Raw genomic sequence first — 19,465 nt, 5'->3', positions numbered from 1 at the left:
TCAATTGTGATGTGACTTTTACCTACCTCAGAAACAATTGTCTTGAAGGTAAGAAACACACCATCGAAACGTGCTGAACAGCAAATAAGTCCCGCCATCTGAGTTCAACTTTCCCTGAAGCACATTAACACTCCAGGAGCCAGAACTAAAAACGTTCAAAGCTAAACCACATTAGCGAAGAACGCGCATATAACACATTGTTTAGGATATTTACACGGGCACCCTAGGATTTTAATGTCTAAATAAACACACTTTTACTGGCAAGCTTCAACTGTAAACGGCTGGAAATCTTATTTAAAGTTGCTGCTCCTGTCACATCTGAGACACATACATTTCCCAAGAAAACACAGGTTATTTTTATGCCCCTGGAGCTACAAATATGCTGAGGATCTAAAATAACAGGTTGCAAAGACTTTGAAACCCTCACAGAATCTGTGCAGAGCGGTCATCTCCAAACATACCTTTTCCTGCAAAAAATATCCACAGGACACTTTTGGCTGCCAGATGCACACACTCACTTTACAAAAACTTCACTGTCCTCCTGCCCAAACCCACTGACACAAGAGAAGACCCAGTCTTTTCCGTATCTGTGAAGCAAGTGAGCTATGGACAAAGCTGATCTCTACTTATTAAAAACTGAATGTTCTGCTCAGCTGGTATGGCTCAGTGGTTGAGCATCGACCTATGAACCAGGAGGTCCTGGGTTCAATTTCTGGTCAGGACACATGCCCGAGTTGTGGGCTTGATCCCCAGTGTAGGGCATGTAGGAGGCAGCAGATCGTAATTCTCTCTCATCATTGATGTTTCTCTCTCTCTCTCTCTCTCTCTCTCTCTCCCTTTCCCTTCCTCTATGACATCAATAAAAATATATTTTTAAAAGCACACACAAAAAAGCTAAATGGTCAGTTCAGCACATGCTTAGGGAGAGACCATGGAGGAGAGAGAGACAACCCCATGAGGCTCGGATGAAAGGATGACAAACGAAGACAGGATTAAGGAACTTTATATGTCACTAATTATTCAGTCAGTGTGGTCCAGTAACAATGATGGCAGAAACTAAATAGGACTTCTTAGTTTTCTAAATCAGATTTTTGGCTGGATTTCAGGAGAAGGTCTAAGTTTCAGTAAATCATTTCCACCAAGTTAGGATACTTGCTGATGAAACTGTATGCTGTGAAGTATTTTTATACACGCTTCGGGTAAACAGAAATGCCCTCTGAGGCCAAAAAGTGGTTTCCGGTATATGAATTCTCCTTCCCTCATAGACACTATGAACTGTTACACAAAACTGGGTTTTTCTCAGACCTCTGCTTTGAAGACCTAATGTGTATGTGTGTTTGCACACATGTGTGTACACACATGCATGTGCATGGCAGTGGGGGTGGGGGCATAGCCCCATATATTTTTAGGTTGTCTATATATTTAACATTATTTAAAATAAAAATTTTAAAACTCTAGTTTAATTAGAAAACCAGTGCCCAACTGTCACTATTAGAAGACACTCATAAATAAAAAGGAAGTCAAGCCAAACAATAATCAGATGTTATTTCACTCTCAGTGGACACTGGATCTGCCTCACTCCTTGCTGAAAAGGGAGCTGGGCAAGTTGTTAAGAGACAGATCGGCACTGACCCGACACTTCCTCTTGGAAGAATTCAGAGAAAATGAACAAGTGTTTCACTGTGTAATTCCACGTGATTTAAAGCCATGAATCCATTCCACTTAAAACTGGAAAGCACAGGAAAGAAGGGCCAGTGGTCCAGGTTGGCAGAGATGTGAATGATGGGGATGGAGTGATAGAGAGGCAAAGAGCCGGGGATGAAGGGAAGGAGGGAGGGAGAGGGGGGCGGGGGAGAGAGGCAGGCACAGAGTCTAAGACACAGCTAGAAGACTGGATTGATCTTCGGACTGGGTAAGATCATGAAGACCACACAAGACATTTGCTGGAGAAGCATTTACACTTCCATGCAGGAGAAAGCTAGGATCGGAATTGTATTCCGCCAGGTCGCGAATCCCCGATTTCATCCTGCTATTATTTTACACATGAGAAAGTAGATAGCGAGCTCTGGGTATCAATACAAACACCTGAAACCCTGAGCCTGCCCTCAGCTCTGGCCATAAGCGCAGCCCAAGAATCCTTCATCTCTGACATGACATCGCAATCTGCTGACTCATGCCGGATGATCGCGTTGCTTGTGAGAATTCCCGCTGTGGTGTTTTGAATGGAAAGTTGCCTTTAGTGTCAGGACCATTGATATCAGGTTTTACATGTGCAGGATGAGTCACAATCAACTGAATAAATAAAAACTATTTTATTTTTTCTTTTACAAAAAAAGGCAACTTGGCACTATATTAGTCATAAGAAAGCGCTGGATCAGGATAAAGTCACACACACACACAAAAAAATAGTGTGGGAAGCACATCTGTTTGCCTTTGGCTTTTGCAGAGTTAATTTCTATTCCATGCGAAGTTCAAAAGGGTAATTTCTTCTTCCAGAGCGAAAGAGGAGAAAGAAAGTAGGGAAATCGTTGTTTCGTCTTGGTCATTAAAAGAAAAAGATGTCGATCCCGTCTTAATAAAAAAGTAACCAGGTGGCCACGGGGCTGGAGCGGCGTGAGGTGTGACCCCAGGCCTGCACCGAGCTGCGTGCGATCCCATTTCCAGCCAGAAGCGAAGAGGCTGCCAGAGGGAGGTGAGTATGGAATTATCCCATCCCGGCTACTTTGGGAAGCACGGTTTTCAGACCAGGAAACACGTTGCCTTAAACAAACAAAAAACACCCTCCGGAGCGAGTGGAAGTCTATGCGTGACAATGTCTGCAAAGTTATTAATAGCAAGATTTGGGAGGGAGAAAGAGAAAAAGTAAAGACCTTTTCACCCCATCGAAAGACAATGGGTGAGAGGGAGGGAGAAAGTAGAAAAACAGCCTACGATTCTGATGACAAACCTAGAGCTTCCTCCTGAGCCGGGAGGGTTGGCATGAATGTGCCACGAGGGATGCTGAGTGGGTCCAGTGAGGGAGGGGGCCACAGTCTGAGCGACCAGAAGGAAAACGAGGTAAGATTCAGACCCCAAACAAGAAAGTTGAGTTCTCCCATGGGATAGAGGCTTAGGGTGGTTCTTCCTTTTTTTTTTTTTTTTTAAACAAAAAAATAAACATCAAAACCCCCACCCGGACAAGGTCCCACTGTTAAGAATTTAATAAAGATGAATGAGTGGCAATAGTAAAGATTGAGGGCTCTGCTGTGTAACAGCCGTGGCTTCTATAAGGCCCTTCATTCTACAGCGCCTGCTGCCTGCTAACCTGGAAAATGTCTCTTCCGTCCTTTCACTCTGAACCTGACCCTGTGGTTTATGCCCAACGATGTCCTTCCCCCTTCCTGGGACCAGCAGTTTCCCCGGCACGCTCCCTCTTGCCTAGGTTAGAAAAGCAAGCCTTTGTTTTGGGAGATGCCTAGACAGATGACTCTAAAAAAGGCCATGGCTACGGGTTTAGCAAAAACATCTCTCCGTGGGAACTGAGCTCTCCGGAAGCGTGCGATCACGGCATTTTCCTGGACTTTGGCAGGTGAACCCCTGAGAGCTCAACCCCTGCGAGACCCAGAGGCCAGTGCTCTCAGTCCTCTTAATCCCCAATTAATTAAAACTCCCTGGGAATAGCAATGAAGAGGCAGCCTGCGGGCTTAGCTGAGAACCTGAAATTGCAACAGGAGAGATCAAGGCCTAAACTGCCAGAGGTTAGTTGTCCCAGGAAGGGCAGTGAGCCAATGCTTTGTGGTAATAATGCTCTTTAGAGGAACACAATCCAGGGAAAGAAATGCAATGAGGGAATATAAACTGAAAACCAACAGTAAAACCAATTCATCAACTCGATAAAATAGCTTTTAATTTAGGTTAAAAATGTCTTTAATGTTTCCAAAACATGACATAGTTTACAATAATAATGTATTACAGTGACCAGTTATCATATAGTTCTGATTATAATAACCCCTAATTGGGAGGCAGCTAAATTCATCAGGTTATTTATGGCCAGTAATCGCAAAACACAATTTTGGGATAGAGAGTTTCCTGAGGCAAAGAAAACACGGTCAGTAAACAGATTACTAAGGAGGACCTCATGCATGATTTATTGCTCTGCTATGGCTGTCTTGAAATTTCAAAACTTTAGAACAAGAGACAAGCGTTTTCATTTTGCATTGATTCTTGCAAATGAAGAAGCAGCTCCTGGCTTTAGAATACCATCTGTAGCAAAGGTTTCCATCCTTGATCCTTTGTGAGAATGTGAAGTCTTGAATAGTCTCGGGTTGACCTTCACGCTAGTGTTAAGACTGTAGATCAGAAAGAATCAAGCAAGCCTACCATAATCACACTGTCCCCTGGAGAACCCCCTGGAAGCTTCTGAGCAATTCCACGATCCCAACAAGAGCCAGAAATTAAAAAACAACACTCTGAATATTTTTTTAAGGTCTTCTACTGGACTTTATTTCCCACATGCATAAGGGACTTTGGAGGGGACTGGAAGGAACAGGGAGAATACAAAGAACTTGTTCAGAACTAGACAACATTCTCTCCCTCATAGCCTATGTATATTTAGGTGCAATTTCTATAAGAGGCCCAGACACTTATTCATAGACCTCTTAGCTGCCCCTGACACCCACTTGGGAGCCATCTAAATAAAGAGTGAATTACAAATAAGGTGAGGAATAGGAGATTGAGAAGTTAACCTGCTATCCAAAGAATTTCTGTACAGCAGGTTAAATGTTATAAATACAATTTCTTGGGGACCATGTCCCTTGTTCTCAAGAATTAAGAGTTGCGATGTGGCAGAAAAGAAAAACTTAAGATAAGAAAAAACGAACATGGATGATTTCACTGGGCTGCAACCTAGCTTTCTTTAATTCTGGCCTTGAGAATCTACTCTAAACCAACTGAAGACATCTGTTTTCTAGATTACTTGGGCTAGTTATTTTGTGCCCTTCCACGGTGAAACCCATAGTTACCGATTTATTATCAGGATTACTCTAAATATAACAGGGCAAGAAGCCAATGCATTTTAAGTTTTTTAATTCTCAATTATTTTACTGAGAAAATGCACCAAAATAGCTCCTAAGCTACAGCCCAGAAGTTACCAGACCCCAGCTGCTTTGCACATTAATTTACTAAATCTCATCTGGACCCAAATGAAAGATCCCCATCTGTACTGAAGAGGGGAAATAAAAGGTAAGCAGAAGGAAACGGAGCCAAAACGTGCTCAAATATATTTCAACTCTGCAGAAGAGCATGACTTTGAAAATCTCTTTTAGAAGTTTGGTATGCAACATTGCGCCATCAACAAAGCCAGGACTTAGCTCTGTCATAACTCCGGGTGGATGACAATGTGCATCACCGTGGCAACCTCATATCACATCACTCAAAGGACACTAATGATTATGATGCATTTGCATTTGTTTTATGATGGCAAAAAGGACCTACATTTGAAAAGAAAGATAAGCTTGTCCACAATTTGTTGTACTTTTTCCAAGTTAATCTAATGATCAGTGCCATTCTGGGATCTTCTCACTGGAGTTTTCCTCATTAAAAAAAAAAAAAAAAAAAAAAAAAAAATATATATATATATATATATATATATATATATATATATATATATATATATATATTTTGACTTTTTACAGAGAGGAAAGTAGAGGGATTGAGAGTTAGAAACATCCATGAGAGAGAAACATTGATTTGGCTGTCTCTTACACACTCCTTACTGAGGTTGTGCCCGCAACCAAGGTACATGCCCCTGACCAGAATCGAATCTGGGACCCTTGAGTCCACAGGCCAATGCTCTATTCACTGATCCAAACAGCCAGGGCTTCTCACCTAGAGTGTTCTCCCGCTCCTCTGTGCCTTTACACACACTGTTCCCCATAACTCAGAAATCCTTCTCCTGACTCATCCTTTGGTACACACCAACTCATGCTCCAAGATATAGGCCCCAAGAGCAGACAGGCACCTGTGAATTCCACCCTGCCATCCTTGTATTCCTTGGAACACTCATTCTACAACACTGCAATGATGGATTTTTGTGTCTCATTTTTCCTCAGAACATGAGGAGTCCTTTGCAGGCAGGGGTGTAGCTTACTCATCCTTGTGATGGAACATGAGCAATCTTTAAAATTTAAAAAGAACACATCACAAGTTTTTTTTTGTTTTCTTTTTAAATATTACATGGAGATTCTGTGTAGAAGCCAAGGGAGGTCATCATAGAAACCCAAATTCAGTAAATATTGCCACCAGCAAAATTCCTTAACTTTAAGGAAAAGGAAAAAGGAAGTTATATTTTCAAAAGTAAAATTCCAGTATCATAATTTCAGACAGAAACACTAACTTCATGATTTATCCCAGCCTCCCTCCTTTCCGATTCCAAATTAAGGAGACATAGGCTCAAATTTCACCCACAGCTCCTCTTTCTTGATCTTCAAAATTCAAGTTGCCATATATGTCAGCTCAGTGCCAAGACTGGAAGTTAAATAGGTCCTCGAAGCAAAAGGTAAAGCTCTCTTAAACAACATGAACTTGTTTGCAATTAGCACGTTATAGCTTCCACCTAAGCGCCATGTGTATACAAATACACTTCCAGCAGCTACTGCTGCTCTGAGCAACTAAACTTTTCTACTTTCTGTGCCTATTTTATTTTTAAAATATATTTATTGATTTTTTTACAGAGATGAAGAGAGAGGGATAGAGGGATACATTTTTCCCAACCTATCTTACAGGTCTCTTATCCTCTTTTTTTTTTTTTTTTTTTTTTTTAAATATATTTTATTGATTTTTTACAGAGAGGAAGGGAGAGAGATCGAGAGCTAGAAACATCGATGAGAGAGATTCATCGATCAGCTGCCTCTTGCACACCCCCTTACCGGGGATGTGCCTGCAAACCAAGGTACATGCCCTTGACTGGAATCGAACCTGGGACCTTTCAGTCCGCAGGCCGATGCTCTATCCATTGAGCCAAACCGGTTTTGGTCTGTACCTATTTTACAAGAGAAAAGCTGGCAGGATACACACAGTCCATTTCTCAAGTGTTCCTTCTCTGCTTTTCCATTTTATACCTGACTTTCAGGATGGCAGCCTTTTGATCCCACCGGAGAGAAGGTGGGGGAAATGGGCCCAGCAATAAAAGAGGCACCTGCCAATTAGTCAGACTGTTCTTCAGTTTTCAATGAAAGGCAGCCTAATGGATGGACGGGGACCTATTTTATTTTCTCTGACAGAGCCCTATTTTTAAACTCAGCTTCATTTCCCAAAATTGTGGGGTTTCGACAGAAGAAACATCTATCTTGAGTGAAAAGCTGTACGCTCTTCTTGTATTTCCTGTATCAAAATGACATTTTTCTCCTTGGTGGCTACTTCCCGAAGCTTCCTGCTGCCCAGGCGGGGCTTATTAATGGATGGCCGTGCCTGGTGTTACACTCGGCGGCAGAAGATGGGGGATCCGATCCGGTCCCCCTCCCCAGGCCAGGAAGCCTCATCTGGGAGCTCTGAGGATGCTTTATTCTATTCTTTTTCTTTTCTTTTTTTTAAAAATATATTTTATTGATTTTGTACAGAGAGGAAGGGAGAGAGATAGTCAGAAACATCGATGAGAGAGAGTCATCGAACAGCTGCCTCCTGCACACCCCCCACTGGGGATATGCCCGCAACCAAGGTACATGCCCTTGACCGGAATCGAACCCGGGACCTTTCAGTCCCCAAGCCGACGCTCTATCCATTGAGCCAAACCGGTTTCGGCTCTTTTTCTCTTTTCAAATAGTCATTCCACGAAACTTCATTTGCCCTTTTAATTTGCTCCAGAAGGGCCAAGAGGATACTTAGGTGGGCGTGTGTATTGTGAATTCATCGAAAAGCACTCCGCTCTCTCTCCAGCATCTGCCTGGTGCCTGGACCTGGGGAATTATCTTCCTGAGATCAAACAGCACTGGAAAGTTCCTTGGATGTGGCTGGCCTTCTTCCTCGGAACACACACGTTTTCAGGATTGCTATTCTTACCAGGAGTTTTCTCCGATGAATAATTAAGAGATGTTTGCAGGCAGGTGTAGGGATGAGAACTGGGGCCCCACAAGTCCTGATGGAGCTCCATTTCACCATCAAAGGACTGACTGGCGTGGCGTCAACAGCATAGCAGTTTTGTTTCTGTGCGGCAGCCCTGTGCCTAGACTAGTGATCAGCAAACTCATTAGTCAACAGAGCCAAATATCAACAGTACAACGATTGAAATTTCTTTTGAGAGCCACATTTTTTAAACATAAACTTCTTCTAACGCCACTTCTTCAATATAGACTCTCCCAGGCGGTGGTATTTTGTGGAAGAGCCACACTCCAGGGGCCAAAGAGCTGCATGTGGCTCGTGAGCCGAAGTTTGCCGACCATGGGCCTAGACTTTGGGGGTTGGTGGGGAGCAATTTCCTCTACTGCTCACAGGAGCTGGGTAAATCCTTCAGGACCGGATCAGCCTCCTCCTCCTCTCCCCCTCCCCAGGACTAGAAACTAAGTTGTGAATCACATCGCTGGGGTATCCTGAGGTTTAATGCATCTGTAGGGGAGAGGTATAATGCATCCCACAGTCATTCCTGTTTGCTTTTAACACCCCCTGAAGTTGACTTGCTTCAGACCAAAGGCGGCTGCAAGAAACACATCAGGATGGAGCGCCACACCTAGAGAGCATTAGGGCAGACCCCGTGAAAACCCCGGGCCCTGACACCAAAGTGATGCTCTCCTCCTGCCAAGAAAATGGAAAGGGCTTTTAGGAGCCCCTCAGAAGGAGGCTCGGAATGAATCTGTAATTTCAGGTTCCCACGTGGCTTTTAGGGGCTTTGCTGATCCAGAGCATCATCCCCTTTAATTTTTAATTTTTACCCACGCGCTGTGCTCCCAAAATACACCGACCTGAATCCTGGCCCCTCATCTTGTTATCTTAATGGGGGAGGGATAGAGTATCCCACCCGCCACTCCGCATTAGGTGTCCTCATTTACAGATTGGGGGGAAAAAAAAAAAAAGTGCCGGCCATAAATTATTTAAAATCTATTGTATCAGTGTGTGTTCTGTAAGCATTCACTACCGGCAACGCAGACAGATTATTTTTCACTTTTAATTGTGTTGATACCTTATCTGCTCTGTTGAAAGTGGAGAGTGGTATGTGAAACCACCTCTCGCGCTGGGGAGCTGAGAAGTGATGGGGTCTATTATTTAAAGCCGAAGGAACCCATTTAGTGGACATCCCTTGAACACACTCCGAAAGGCAGGGGGAACCTGCGGATGCTATTTATACTGATAACGTGTCTATTACCGTGTCTCACATGAAGGAGGGTCACACAGAGCCGGGCTCCTTAGAGAAGCTCTTAGCGGAGGGACCCGGTGACAGCAGATTCTCTGTGTCACTCTCCAAAAGCAGCCACTGGGTGGGGGAGAAGGAGGGTCATCCTCCTTTGTCTACCCTCCAATCTCAGATGAGCCTAAGAGTAGAGAGCGGAGGGGACCCTCCCCAGGTGTGCTTGAAAACCCTGTCCTAAAGGAAAGGAAATATCCAGAACAACGAAAACAGTTAGATAAAATTACTAATCTCTGATTGTAATAAAATTGCACATAGGGTACAAGGTCAAAATGAGCCCTAATCCCTCCCCTCCCTTTCGTCCTCTGAAGACCAGAAGACCATCCTCAAGAAATGCCCATGGGTATGGGATATGTCCGTATGGTGCCGAAAGTATCTCACCATTATCTGAATTTCTTAAAAATTATATTTTTATTGATTTCAGAGAGGGAGGGAGAGAGAGAGAGAGAGAGAAGCATCAATGATGAGAGAGAATCATTGATTGGCTGTGTCTTGCACTCCCCCTACAGGGGATCAAGCCAGCAACCTGGGCATGTGCCCTTGACCAGAATTGAATGGGACCCTTCAGTCCTCAGGCTGATGCTCTATCCACTGAGCCAAATCAGCCAGAGCACCAGTATCTGAATTGAAAACATCCCTTCCAAACCCAGAAACTTGGGAATTCATTTCGGTTCATTGACAGATGAGCGGTAGAGTCTATACAGACAGTGACTGTATAGCTTTTTCTGATGTAGGCTTTTTATTAAGTTGAAGATGTGTCATAACTCTTTTGTAACCTCAGCACCAAGTCCAGTGCCTGGCCTGGCTTTCTGTAAACACTGGCTCATGGGAATGGGTGGAGGGCTGCAGGGGGAGTGACTCAGTGTGCCTGAGTTCCTCAGCCGGGTGGTAGGATGGCCAAAGGAAAAAGCATCCGAGTGCAAGTCCAACGGGCCACGAGCTGGTTTCACTCTCTGCCTTAAACTGGCCTTGGGACCCCAGGCAAATGGTTAGACTCCTCTTGCAATTTGCACTTCACACATTTTTAAAAAATATTTATTTTATTGATTTTTTTTACAGAGAGAAAGAGAGAGGGATAGAGAGTTAGAAACGTTGATGAGAGAGAATCATCAATCAGCTGCCTCTTGCACACCCCCTACTGGGAATGTGCCCGCAACCAAGGTGCATCCCTTGACCAGAATCGAACCCAGGACCTTTCAGGGCTCTATCCACTGAGCCAAACCGGTTTCAGCTGCACTTCACACATTTAAATTGATCTCTACACACCTTCTAGGGCTGACATTTGAGATTTCCATCGCTTGAACAAGGAAACATACATTCGCATGCCCCCAGGATGAGCCTCAGTAAATGCAAAGAGAGGAAGGGAGCCCACATACAGGTCCTTCTCGCACCAAGTCAAAATCCATCGGACAGGCTACTCCCTGCAAAGTAACCAAGTCACTCCTGGGACACGCACAAAAACAACCAGCCGCTTCCCACGGGACATGTGTGTGTTTCGTTTCCACACTGTCAGATATCATTTGCGGCAACCCACTTCAGTAAGAGCCAAAAGTTAGTCCCCACGCTGTTCTTACTCTCCAAACCTCAGCACCCCAATCCAGTGGGAGCTGCAAAGTGAACTCCTGACCTTCCCAGCAATTATCCCCGGAATCTAGACAGCCCCATCATCACCTCCAGCCCGCGTGGGAGAGAAGAGCAGCCAGGAATGCTCTGCCTCTGCTCCCGAAGGAGACCGGGGTGAGGGCGAGGCTCCTGCCTTCCTTCCCATCTGGTTTCTCCAATAAAAAAGGAAAAAAAATAAAATGGAAATGAAAAGTCTACAATTAAAAAAAAATTACATTGAAACTTCCTTTTGCTAATGTCTGTAAGATGATTTCTGGCCTGGCAGGAGATTCCAGATGGGCTGTGTAATGAATATAATTTAATACGAAAAACCAGAGTTCAAAGAAACGCATTTTTCCAAGTCAGAAGGTAGTGGGGCTGTCTCACACTGCTTAATGTAAAACACCGGCACAAGTTATGGCATTACTTTTCTCGTTGCCCATTGGCCTGTCAACCCAATAGCACTGTGGCCAGACCAGAAGCCATCAACATCAGAAGCTGTCACTCTCCCAAAGGGGGCGGGCTCTGGTGTGCGCTCACCCGAAGGGCCAGAGACCACTAACCAGGCTATGTGTGCGGCTCCCGGGCCTCAGGATTTATAACACCAATTAAGGCCATAATGAGTGCCCCAAGTTGACCTCCCAGGAGCAAGAATTAATTAAGCACAGTATTTCTTAGTAAAGAATGACATTTTTTTTTTCCAAGCGAGCTCTAGAAGGTAGCCATGCTTTCTCAATAGGACTGTGCTTCTGTGGACAACTCTTAATTGTCAACACCAATGGAGCGTTCCAGGAACGTGACCTAGTTTATGTTTTTAATTTGATAATAAAAGAAAACAATCTTTCCTTTTATCCTTATGTTGGGGGCAAAGAGAATGTGTTGGGTACATTGTGTGTATGCGAAGCACAAAGTTACTTACATCACTCACATAATATCACTTCTTTTCATTATCTACATTGCCACAAAGGAGGAAGCGAGGGCTCATAGTTATTTCCTTCTTTGCTTGCAAAAATGAAGAGTTGTGTTTTGAAACTATTTGTTCCCCCAAAGTTCTTATGATTCTATACAGTTTGTAATAAAGTTTTTTGTTCGTGTGTGTGTGTTTATGTTATTTTGTTTTGTTTTGTTTTTAAGGCTGACTGAGGCAGCCCAGCCGGGTGTGGCTCACTGGTTGAGCATTGATCCAGGAACCAAGAGGTCATCAGTTTGATTCCCGGTTAGGACACACGCCCGGGTTGCAGGCTCCATCTCCAGTAGGGGGCATGCAGGAGGCTGATGATTCTCATCATTGATCTTTCTCTCTCTCTTTCCCTTCCTCTCTGAAATCAATAAAAGTATATTTTAAAAAATAAATAAAAAGGCTAAGACTTCCATTTTGTAAACTACCCCTTAGGGCAGTGGTCAGCAAACTCATTAGTCAACAGAGCCAAATATCAACAGTTACAAAGATTGAAATTTCTTTTGAGGGCCAGATTTTTAAACTTAAACTTCTTCTAACACCACTTCTTCAAAATAGACTCACCCAGGCTGTGGTATTTTGTGGAAGAGCCACACTCAAGGGGCCAAAGAGCCACATGGGGCTCGAGAGCCACAGTTTGCTGGCCACGGCCTTAGGACATGTAATCCAGGGCGTGGCTGGCTCCTCCCATAAAGGGCCACATATAAACCTTTGAGGCAGTGGACCTCAACATCTCTGCCTCAAAGCCCCCCCTCTGCCATGGGGAAAGCAGCCCTGGACAATTCCTTAAGGAATGGACCTGCCGTGTTCTGAAAGCTTTATTCATTAAAACTGAATGTGACTTTAGCTCATTTCCATCTGGCATACACATATCCTAAGGTTTTCCTTTCAAGCGTTTAAGATGTGAAAAATATTCTTAGCTTTCGGCTGTATAAAAACAGGTGGCAGGCCTGCTTTAGCCTGAGCGCTGTAGTTTGGCAACCTGTGGTCTAAAATATGTGTGTGTTTTTAAGTCATCAGTGAGGTCTGAGAAAACAGGATATCTGTCCATCTCTTTCTCTTTCTCTCTCTCACACACACACACACATGGTTACACACAAATACACCTTCGTTACCAACATCACGGTCCCTGACACAGTTGCTGCAGCAGAGAGAAAATGTGGCTTCAAGCGTGTCTCGTTAGTGCTCTGAACCAGAACATGAAGCGATCTCAGCCTGGAAGAAGCGTGGTGAGGGAGGTGGGAGAAAGAGACTGCCTTCCTCCCGCACTGGCTCATGAAGAAAATTCCCCTTCTCATTAGAGATCGTGTCCTCTCTTCCTTGAAGGTGTGAAGGCAGCCAGCTCTGACCTGGGAATCCCTGCAGCCTACTTGCCAATTAATGTACTTAACTCTAAAGAGCGGGGGCTTTTTACTGTAGCTCATCCATCACTCGCGGCACGTTTTGGTAGAAAATATTAGGATTTCCAAATAACTTTATAGCTCTGTAAATTGCCAACATACCATCTGCAATTGAGTTAACATTTATAACCAAACCGAAATAATAAATAAAGCAAATTACGCTGCAAATATTTGCGAGTGCCCAATGTGCACTTGAGAACGATAATTAGCGTTTTATAATCACGCTTCATTTTCTTTATCCGACTCCCTGTCACATTAATGATAAAATATTTTAAACTGTGCACTATCAGCAAATGGCAGAACAATCTCTATATTAGCCATTAACTAACACAGAGAATGAAAACAGTGTGTGCTACTGACATTATGCACCCTCCAGAGAAGTTTGACTCCTAATCCCATTCCCCAGTCTCCCTAGCTCTTATCTCTGTTTTTTTTCTTTATCCATCCCCCTCTGCCCCCTGGAGGAAAAAATAAACAAAACAAAACAAACAAACAAAAAAAACCACAGAGCCCAGGGTGCCCATTTGCTTTATTTACACCATCGGAACCTGGAGCTCTGGAAGAGCTAAGGGTACACATTCTCTCACCAGCAGAAAAAGAGAGAAACGTGATGTAAAATGGATTAGGCTCCTCTGGTCTACAAAACTGAAAGGGTCTAGAGGTCAAGAAGCTTAAAGTCACTCAAATGGAGGAACTCTAGTGCTCAGACAATCCCTTCTGAAGCTCCCTCTCTCATTATGGTCTGACATCCTGGCTGTGGTTTGTGCAATCTTTGCCTAGAGCCAAACAAAAATTAACTTGACTCAATAAATCAGTAAAGAATACACACACACACACACACACACACACACAGGCAGGCACACACATTTTTTTCAACCGGACTTTGCACCAATTAGCAAAATTTCCCCAAAGTTTCCCAGTGTCTTCCTCCAAAACCACGTCTTTAAAACAATTGCATCCAGATGCTCTGTTGATTCTTTTCTGCCCTGGGCTTCTCCCCCATTTGCACATGACATTTCCATTTTCTCACTGGGTTCCTTGGCTCTGTAATTCCCACAGCTCTTTGGCCCAAACTGAGACGTGTTGTGTGTGGAAAAGTAACGTCAGGTTCTGAAGACCCAGTAAGAAAAAATAATGTCAATCCCTCAATAGTTTGATATCACCTAATTGTTGAGATGATAACATTTTGGATATTGAGTTAGATGACATACATTATTGAAATTAATGTCAGGTGTTTCTTCTTCTTTTTTTTTTTTTAAATGTGGCTACTAGATAATTTTAAGTTACATGTTTAAGTCACATCTGTGGCTAACATGATATTTTTACTGGACAGCACTAGGCTAGTAGGTCCTAAATGGAATGATGGCCGAAATTTTTGAGTACATCTTCTGTTATTGATCAAAATAATGACCACTAAAAGGACAAGCCAAGTAAAGATGTTGATGAAATAAATCCTTCATGAGTCCCATCAGGCACCTCCAGGCATTTCAAAGAGCAGAAAGCCTGGTCTCAGCCTGCACACGGCATAATCGTATTTTTATTGCGATAAAGGTTCAATGAACCAGATGTTTACTTGGAGATAAAGGGAAAGAAGAAATGATTCTATGAGCTGCCGTGTCCTCAGCCTCTTCACTCATCCAGCTCCTGTTTTTAGGGCTCAAAAACCTTGCTGTAGAGGCAGTCTGGTGGTTATGGGCTTGGCTCCTGCTGCTGGACAGCCTGGGTTCAAATCTCACGCCTGCCCGTTATTCACTGTGTGACCGTGGACATCTCCCTTACCCTCTCTGTGCCTTGTTTTTCGTCTTTAAAATGGAGAAAGAATCATTTCTGTCTCATGAGGTTGCTCTGAAGATTAAAGAAGCTAACACATTAAGACCTTCACAAATGTCAATACTCAAAACTATTAATATTAGCTATTATTATTGCTTATCTCCCTTGAAAGGTAGACAGCTTGCACAATGCAAATGGAAGTGATAAAAAGTGCGAGTGAGGATGAAACAAAAAGGAAGGCAAGGCCAGGAAAGCAAGCAAGCCAGATGTAGGAGGAGAGGAGAGGGACCAGTCTGGGAGGTAACGGGTACAGGAAGGTGAAGGTGAAAAGACACATTGCCCAATGGGCACTTCCCAAGCACAGGCTTATTCACTGACCACAGCTCACAGGCTGTACATGCCTACGAGAGAGAACTATCTGTTCATTTTAACAGTTCATGCATGTTCATTTCCGGCTGAAAGGAAACTGCATGCTACGGGTTTCTGCGCTAGCGCTTTCTCTTCTGCTGCTAAAATTTTTCATAATATTTTTAATCACAGGGAAAAAATTCAGAAAACTTCATTCTCTCGCGCTCATCCATGATATCTCCTTAGCATCTACAGCAGAAGCTGCAAACTGCTAATCTGCAAACTGGACGGAGCCAAAAAGACATGTTTATTTTGGCTCAGGCTGTGGTGGCCGGCACAGTTCTTAAAAACGTTTAAATACGCTGCCAACATTTAAAAAGTAGGAGATTTCAATTGCAGAAGAGATTGGCTTAATGTTTCTGCCTAATATTTTCTTGATTAATCATCAGATGGTCCGAGTGACTTCCAGTAGTGAAATGTTGGGAGAAGACCTTGAAAAAAGCCGATAATCCTCAAGCCACAGAGAGAATCACTTTAAGTAATGGAAACCTGCCAGGGCTAGTCCGGGTCTATGCTCATTTCCCATAGGGCAGTGGCTCTCAAAATGTGGTCCCCAGACCAGAACCCCTTTTCTGGGAGCTAATTAGAAATGCAAATTCTCAAGCTCTACACTAGAACTCCTGATATGAAACTCCAGAGTTGGACACAGAAATTCATAGTTTAACAAGTCATCCTGGTAAGTCTGGCCCATGCTACCGCTTGAACCTTGAACTCCACCCATACACAGCAGCAATCAATGAGGATATAGCTGCTATCTTTGTCCCACTCCCCACCACTCTCTATTGTGCCAAATCACCCTGCATCATTCTTACCTCCTGGCCTTCCTGATAAGGAACCAAATTCTCAACTCCAAAGGAAAAGGAAAAGGAAAAGGAAAAGGAAAAGGAAAGGAAAGGAAACAAAAAAAGCACCTCGTAAATATAATTTCTCAATGAGGCTACTTTTTGCAGAAAATTATCAGGTATTCTTTAAACCTGAAACTCAATTAAATGGAATGACAAGTGGTGACTTTCACCTTCCGAATGATATGAAACATAACCAAAATGCATCCTTGCCATACTTTCAAGAAGTAATGAATCAAAAATAAAAATAACGTTAGTAATTATTTGAAATTAATTATTTCAAATAATATTTTCTTGATTAATTATCAAGAAAATGACCTGACAGGTGGAGAATCACATTGATAAAGGAAAAGAGAAACCGAAGTAAGCTGAGCCCACTGATGTGGCCCAGGGCCTACGCCTCTCCTGGACAAATGGAGAAGTAACGGCATCTTCCTCACAGAGCTGCAGCGAGGATGAACTGAGTTAAGGTGTGTGTCTGCCACACAGTATGCGCTAAATCAGTGCTTTTCTCACTAAAGCAACACTGGGTATACATTAGAGTGTTTCTCAAAATAATTTGAATGCTCAGATGAGTTATTCTCCTCAAAAGCAAAACTAGGTTTCAATGGCTTGTCCACGAAGTAAGGGAGCCAGGATTTGAACCTAGGCTACCCAGCTCTTACGCCACTGCAAGATCCCATCTCACCGAGGCTGAGCCTGCGGTGAAGTGTAGAGATCTCTCTTTTCCGAAGAAATGCAACCACTCTTCTGTGACCCTCGGATAATGTTCAGCTTGTGGGTCATTCTAGTTCTTTCCCACCTGCACCACAAGGAATGCATGAACAGGGGAAGGGAGAAGAAGTCAAATTGGTCTATTTCACTCCATGTGGCTGTTATTCAAAACTTCCAGTCAGGGAGGGGTTAGAATATCCAACGGGGTGAATACGACCTGTGGATTCTGTGATCAGTGAGAATCCAACCTCCTTTATAGTAAGTAAGAGTCAGGTGGTAATCCAATGAAATGTTTGAGACCAGCAAGAGAGCTGAAGAATGTCAAGCTCTCGCAACTTTGCCTCACCAAGTGACAAGTAAAAGCCACCCAACACACTTCAGTTATTCTACCAATCGCCTTACAATACAAAAAACTCAACACTCGAGAAAGTCACTGCTGCAAGTATTTATAAAGAGAAAATTCAGCACGTTTTACTTGGTTTTGTGTTTAAATTTTAAATAGGAACAAATTAATACATAGCTGGGTGAAAAAGGTGAAGGGATTAAGCAAAAATAAATCCGGACAATAAAATCCTCCAAAGGGTAGGAGGATAGGAGAGGAAACACAGGGGACCAATGATGATGAAGGAGACTTGGGTGGTAAATACAGATGATGTATTACAGAATTGTATACCTGAAACCTATATAATTTTAGTAACCAATGCCACAGCAATAAAATTAGTAAAAATTTTAATTAATTAATCAATTCATTAACAGCTTGTGGGGTTTTTATATTATTTGAAATGGAAACAATATATAGTCCGAGAACAACATGGATTGCACAGCAAGGATAAAATTTTTCTTTTATTATTGAGAGAGAAGGGAAAGAGGGTGGAGGGAGAGAAAGAGAGAAACATGGATGTGAAAGAGAAACATTGACTGGTTATCTCCCGCACACACCCCAACCAGAGATTGAACCCGCAACCTGGGTACGTGCCCTGGTCAGGAATTAAATCCGCCACCTCTTGGGTGTATGGGACAAGTCACACTAGCCAGGGCACAAGGTGAGATTTTAAAAGCAGCCATCTAAAATACAATGAAACATCTCTCATTTCCTAATAATACAGTATACCACAGTAGAACCAATGAACATACCAAGATAGGTTCACAGAGTAATTTTTAAGTAAACACCCTGCATATTTTCTCACTGCCCTTCCCTTGACAGGCTGTACTTTATATAAAAATTCATGTCCAAGTTCAAAGAGGAAAAAAAGCAGACAGACAGACAGCATTTTTTAAACAGCCCAGCCTTGGAAATATGTACAGAATTTATGCATGTTTTAAGCGCTCCTTCTCCTCTGCCAGGGGGGATAATTAAGGGCCCAGAGACAACTTCCAAACTGAGGCCAAAGAGAATTTCGGTCAAAGTCAACGGGAGTTCAGCACTCTGACCATGCCCAAGAATAGCTTGCCCAAAAAGGAATTAATGGCTATCTTGGATGGGAGCTCAGGGGAGCATCTCAGATTAGAACCCACATTTCATAAAACTAAAAATTCTCTCAGTGGCCTAGGATCAATAAGATATTGTAATAACCATGTGATCTGCTACAACCTGGGGAAGGCAGGGGGCCTGAACATGAGGCTAGCTCCCTGGCAGTCTGGTTCAGTAAAGCTGGCTGAGCCGCGTTTCACTGGGGCCTTCTGGTTTACTTTCTCCACTCTGTTGTCAAAGACGTTATGAACACACCAAGTGTATTTCATTTTGTAAGTTATCCATGAGGCAAGAACCCACTCAGAGCAGCTTAAGGCTGGATGGTAGGCTAATGCTCCCCCATCATTTGACTCAGTGAGCACATGCCCCAAAGCAGGGCAAGACCGGTGGTGGGGAGCCATGGTTCCCTCTGTCCCTCTCGGTTCCCACTTCTTTTTCAAAGCGAGCCACGAGTCTTCTATTGCATAAAGATACATATTTCTTTCCTACAGTAGTAAAATTTATAGGAACAAGCCACTTACTTCATCTGGCATAAGAAAGACCCTCTTGGGCAAAAAGATCCCAGTTTGCAGCAGACTGGATTTTCCAAAGATTGCCACCACAACTTCTCCCACTTACACTCTTCAAAAGCTAGTCTGGCTCTATCCCAGTGAGAAAAGGGTCTATGAACCTTCCCCTTGAATCTAGGTGGCTTTGTGGCTGCTTTAACCAATAGAATTTGACAGAAGGGGTGCTATGGGACTGCCAAGAAATAAAATCCATGTGGTTTCCACCTTGTCTTCCACTACCTTAGCTTTTGGACCTCGGAACCACCATGTAGTAAGTTTGTACTCTGAGACTGCCATTGTGTGAGGAAGCCCAAGTCGCACTGAGAAGCTACACGTAGGTGCTCTGACCAATAGGCAATATCAACTACCAGATGCAAAA

The 19,465-nt window shown here is 43.3% G+C and overlaps 1 protein-coding gene across 5 annotated transcripts in view; it reads right to left on the bottom strand.

Annotated features, from left to right (window-relative positions):
- RARB (retinoic acid receptor beta) overlaps window positions 1–19,465 on the bottom strand; it is a 625,020-nt gene that overhangs the window by 70,398 nt on the left and 535,157 nt on the right. The window lies entirely within an intron of this gene.

The sequence above is a fragment of the Pipistrellus hanaki genome, assembly GCF_964339955.1.
Source record: "Pipistrellus hanaki genome assembly, chromosome: 13".
In the NCBI taxonomy this organism is placed as follows: Eukaryota; Metazoa; Chordata; class Mammalia; order Chiroptera; family Vespertilionidae; genus Pipistrellus; species Pipistrellus hanaki.
Note: the sequence above shows the minus strand (reverse complement) of the source record. Positions and strands in the feature narration are given on the sequence as shown.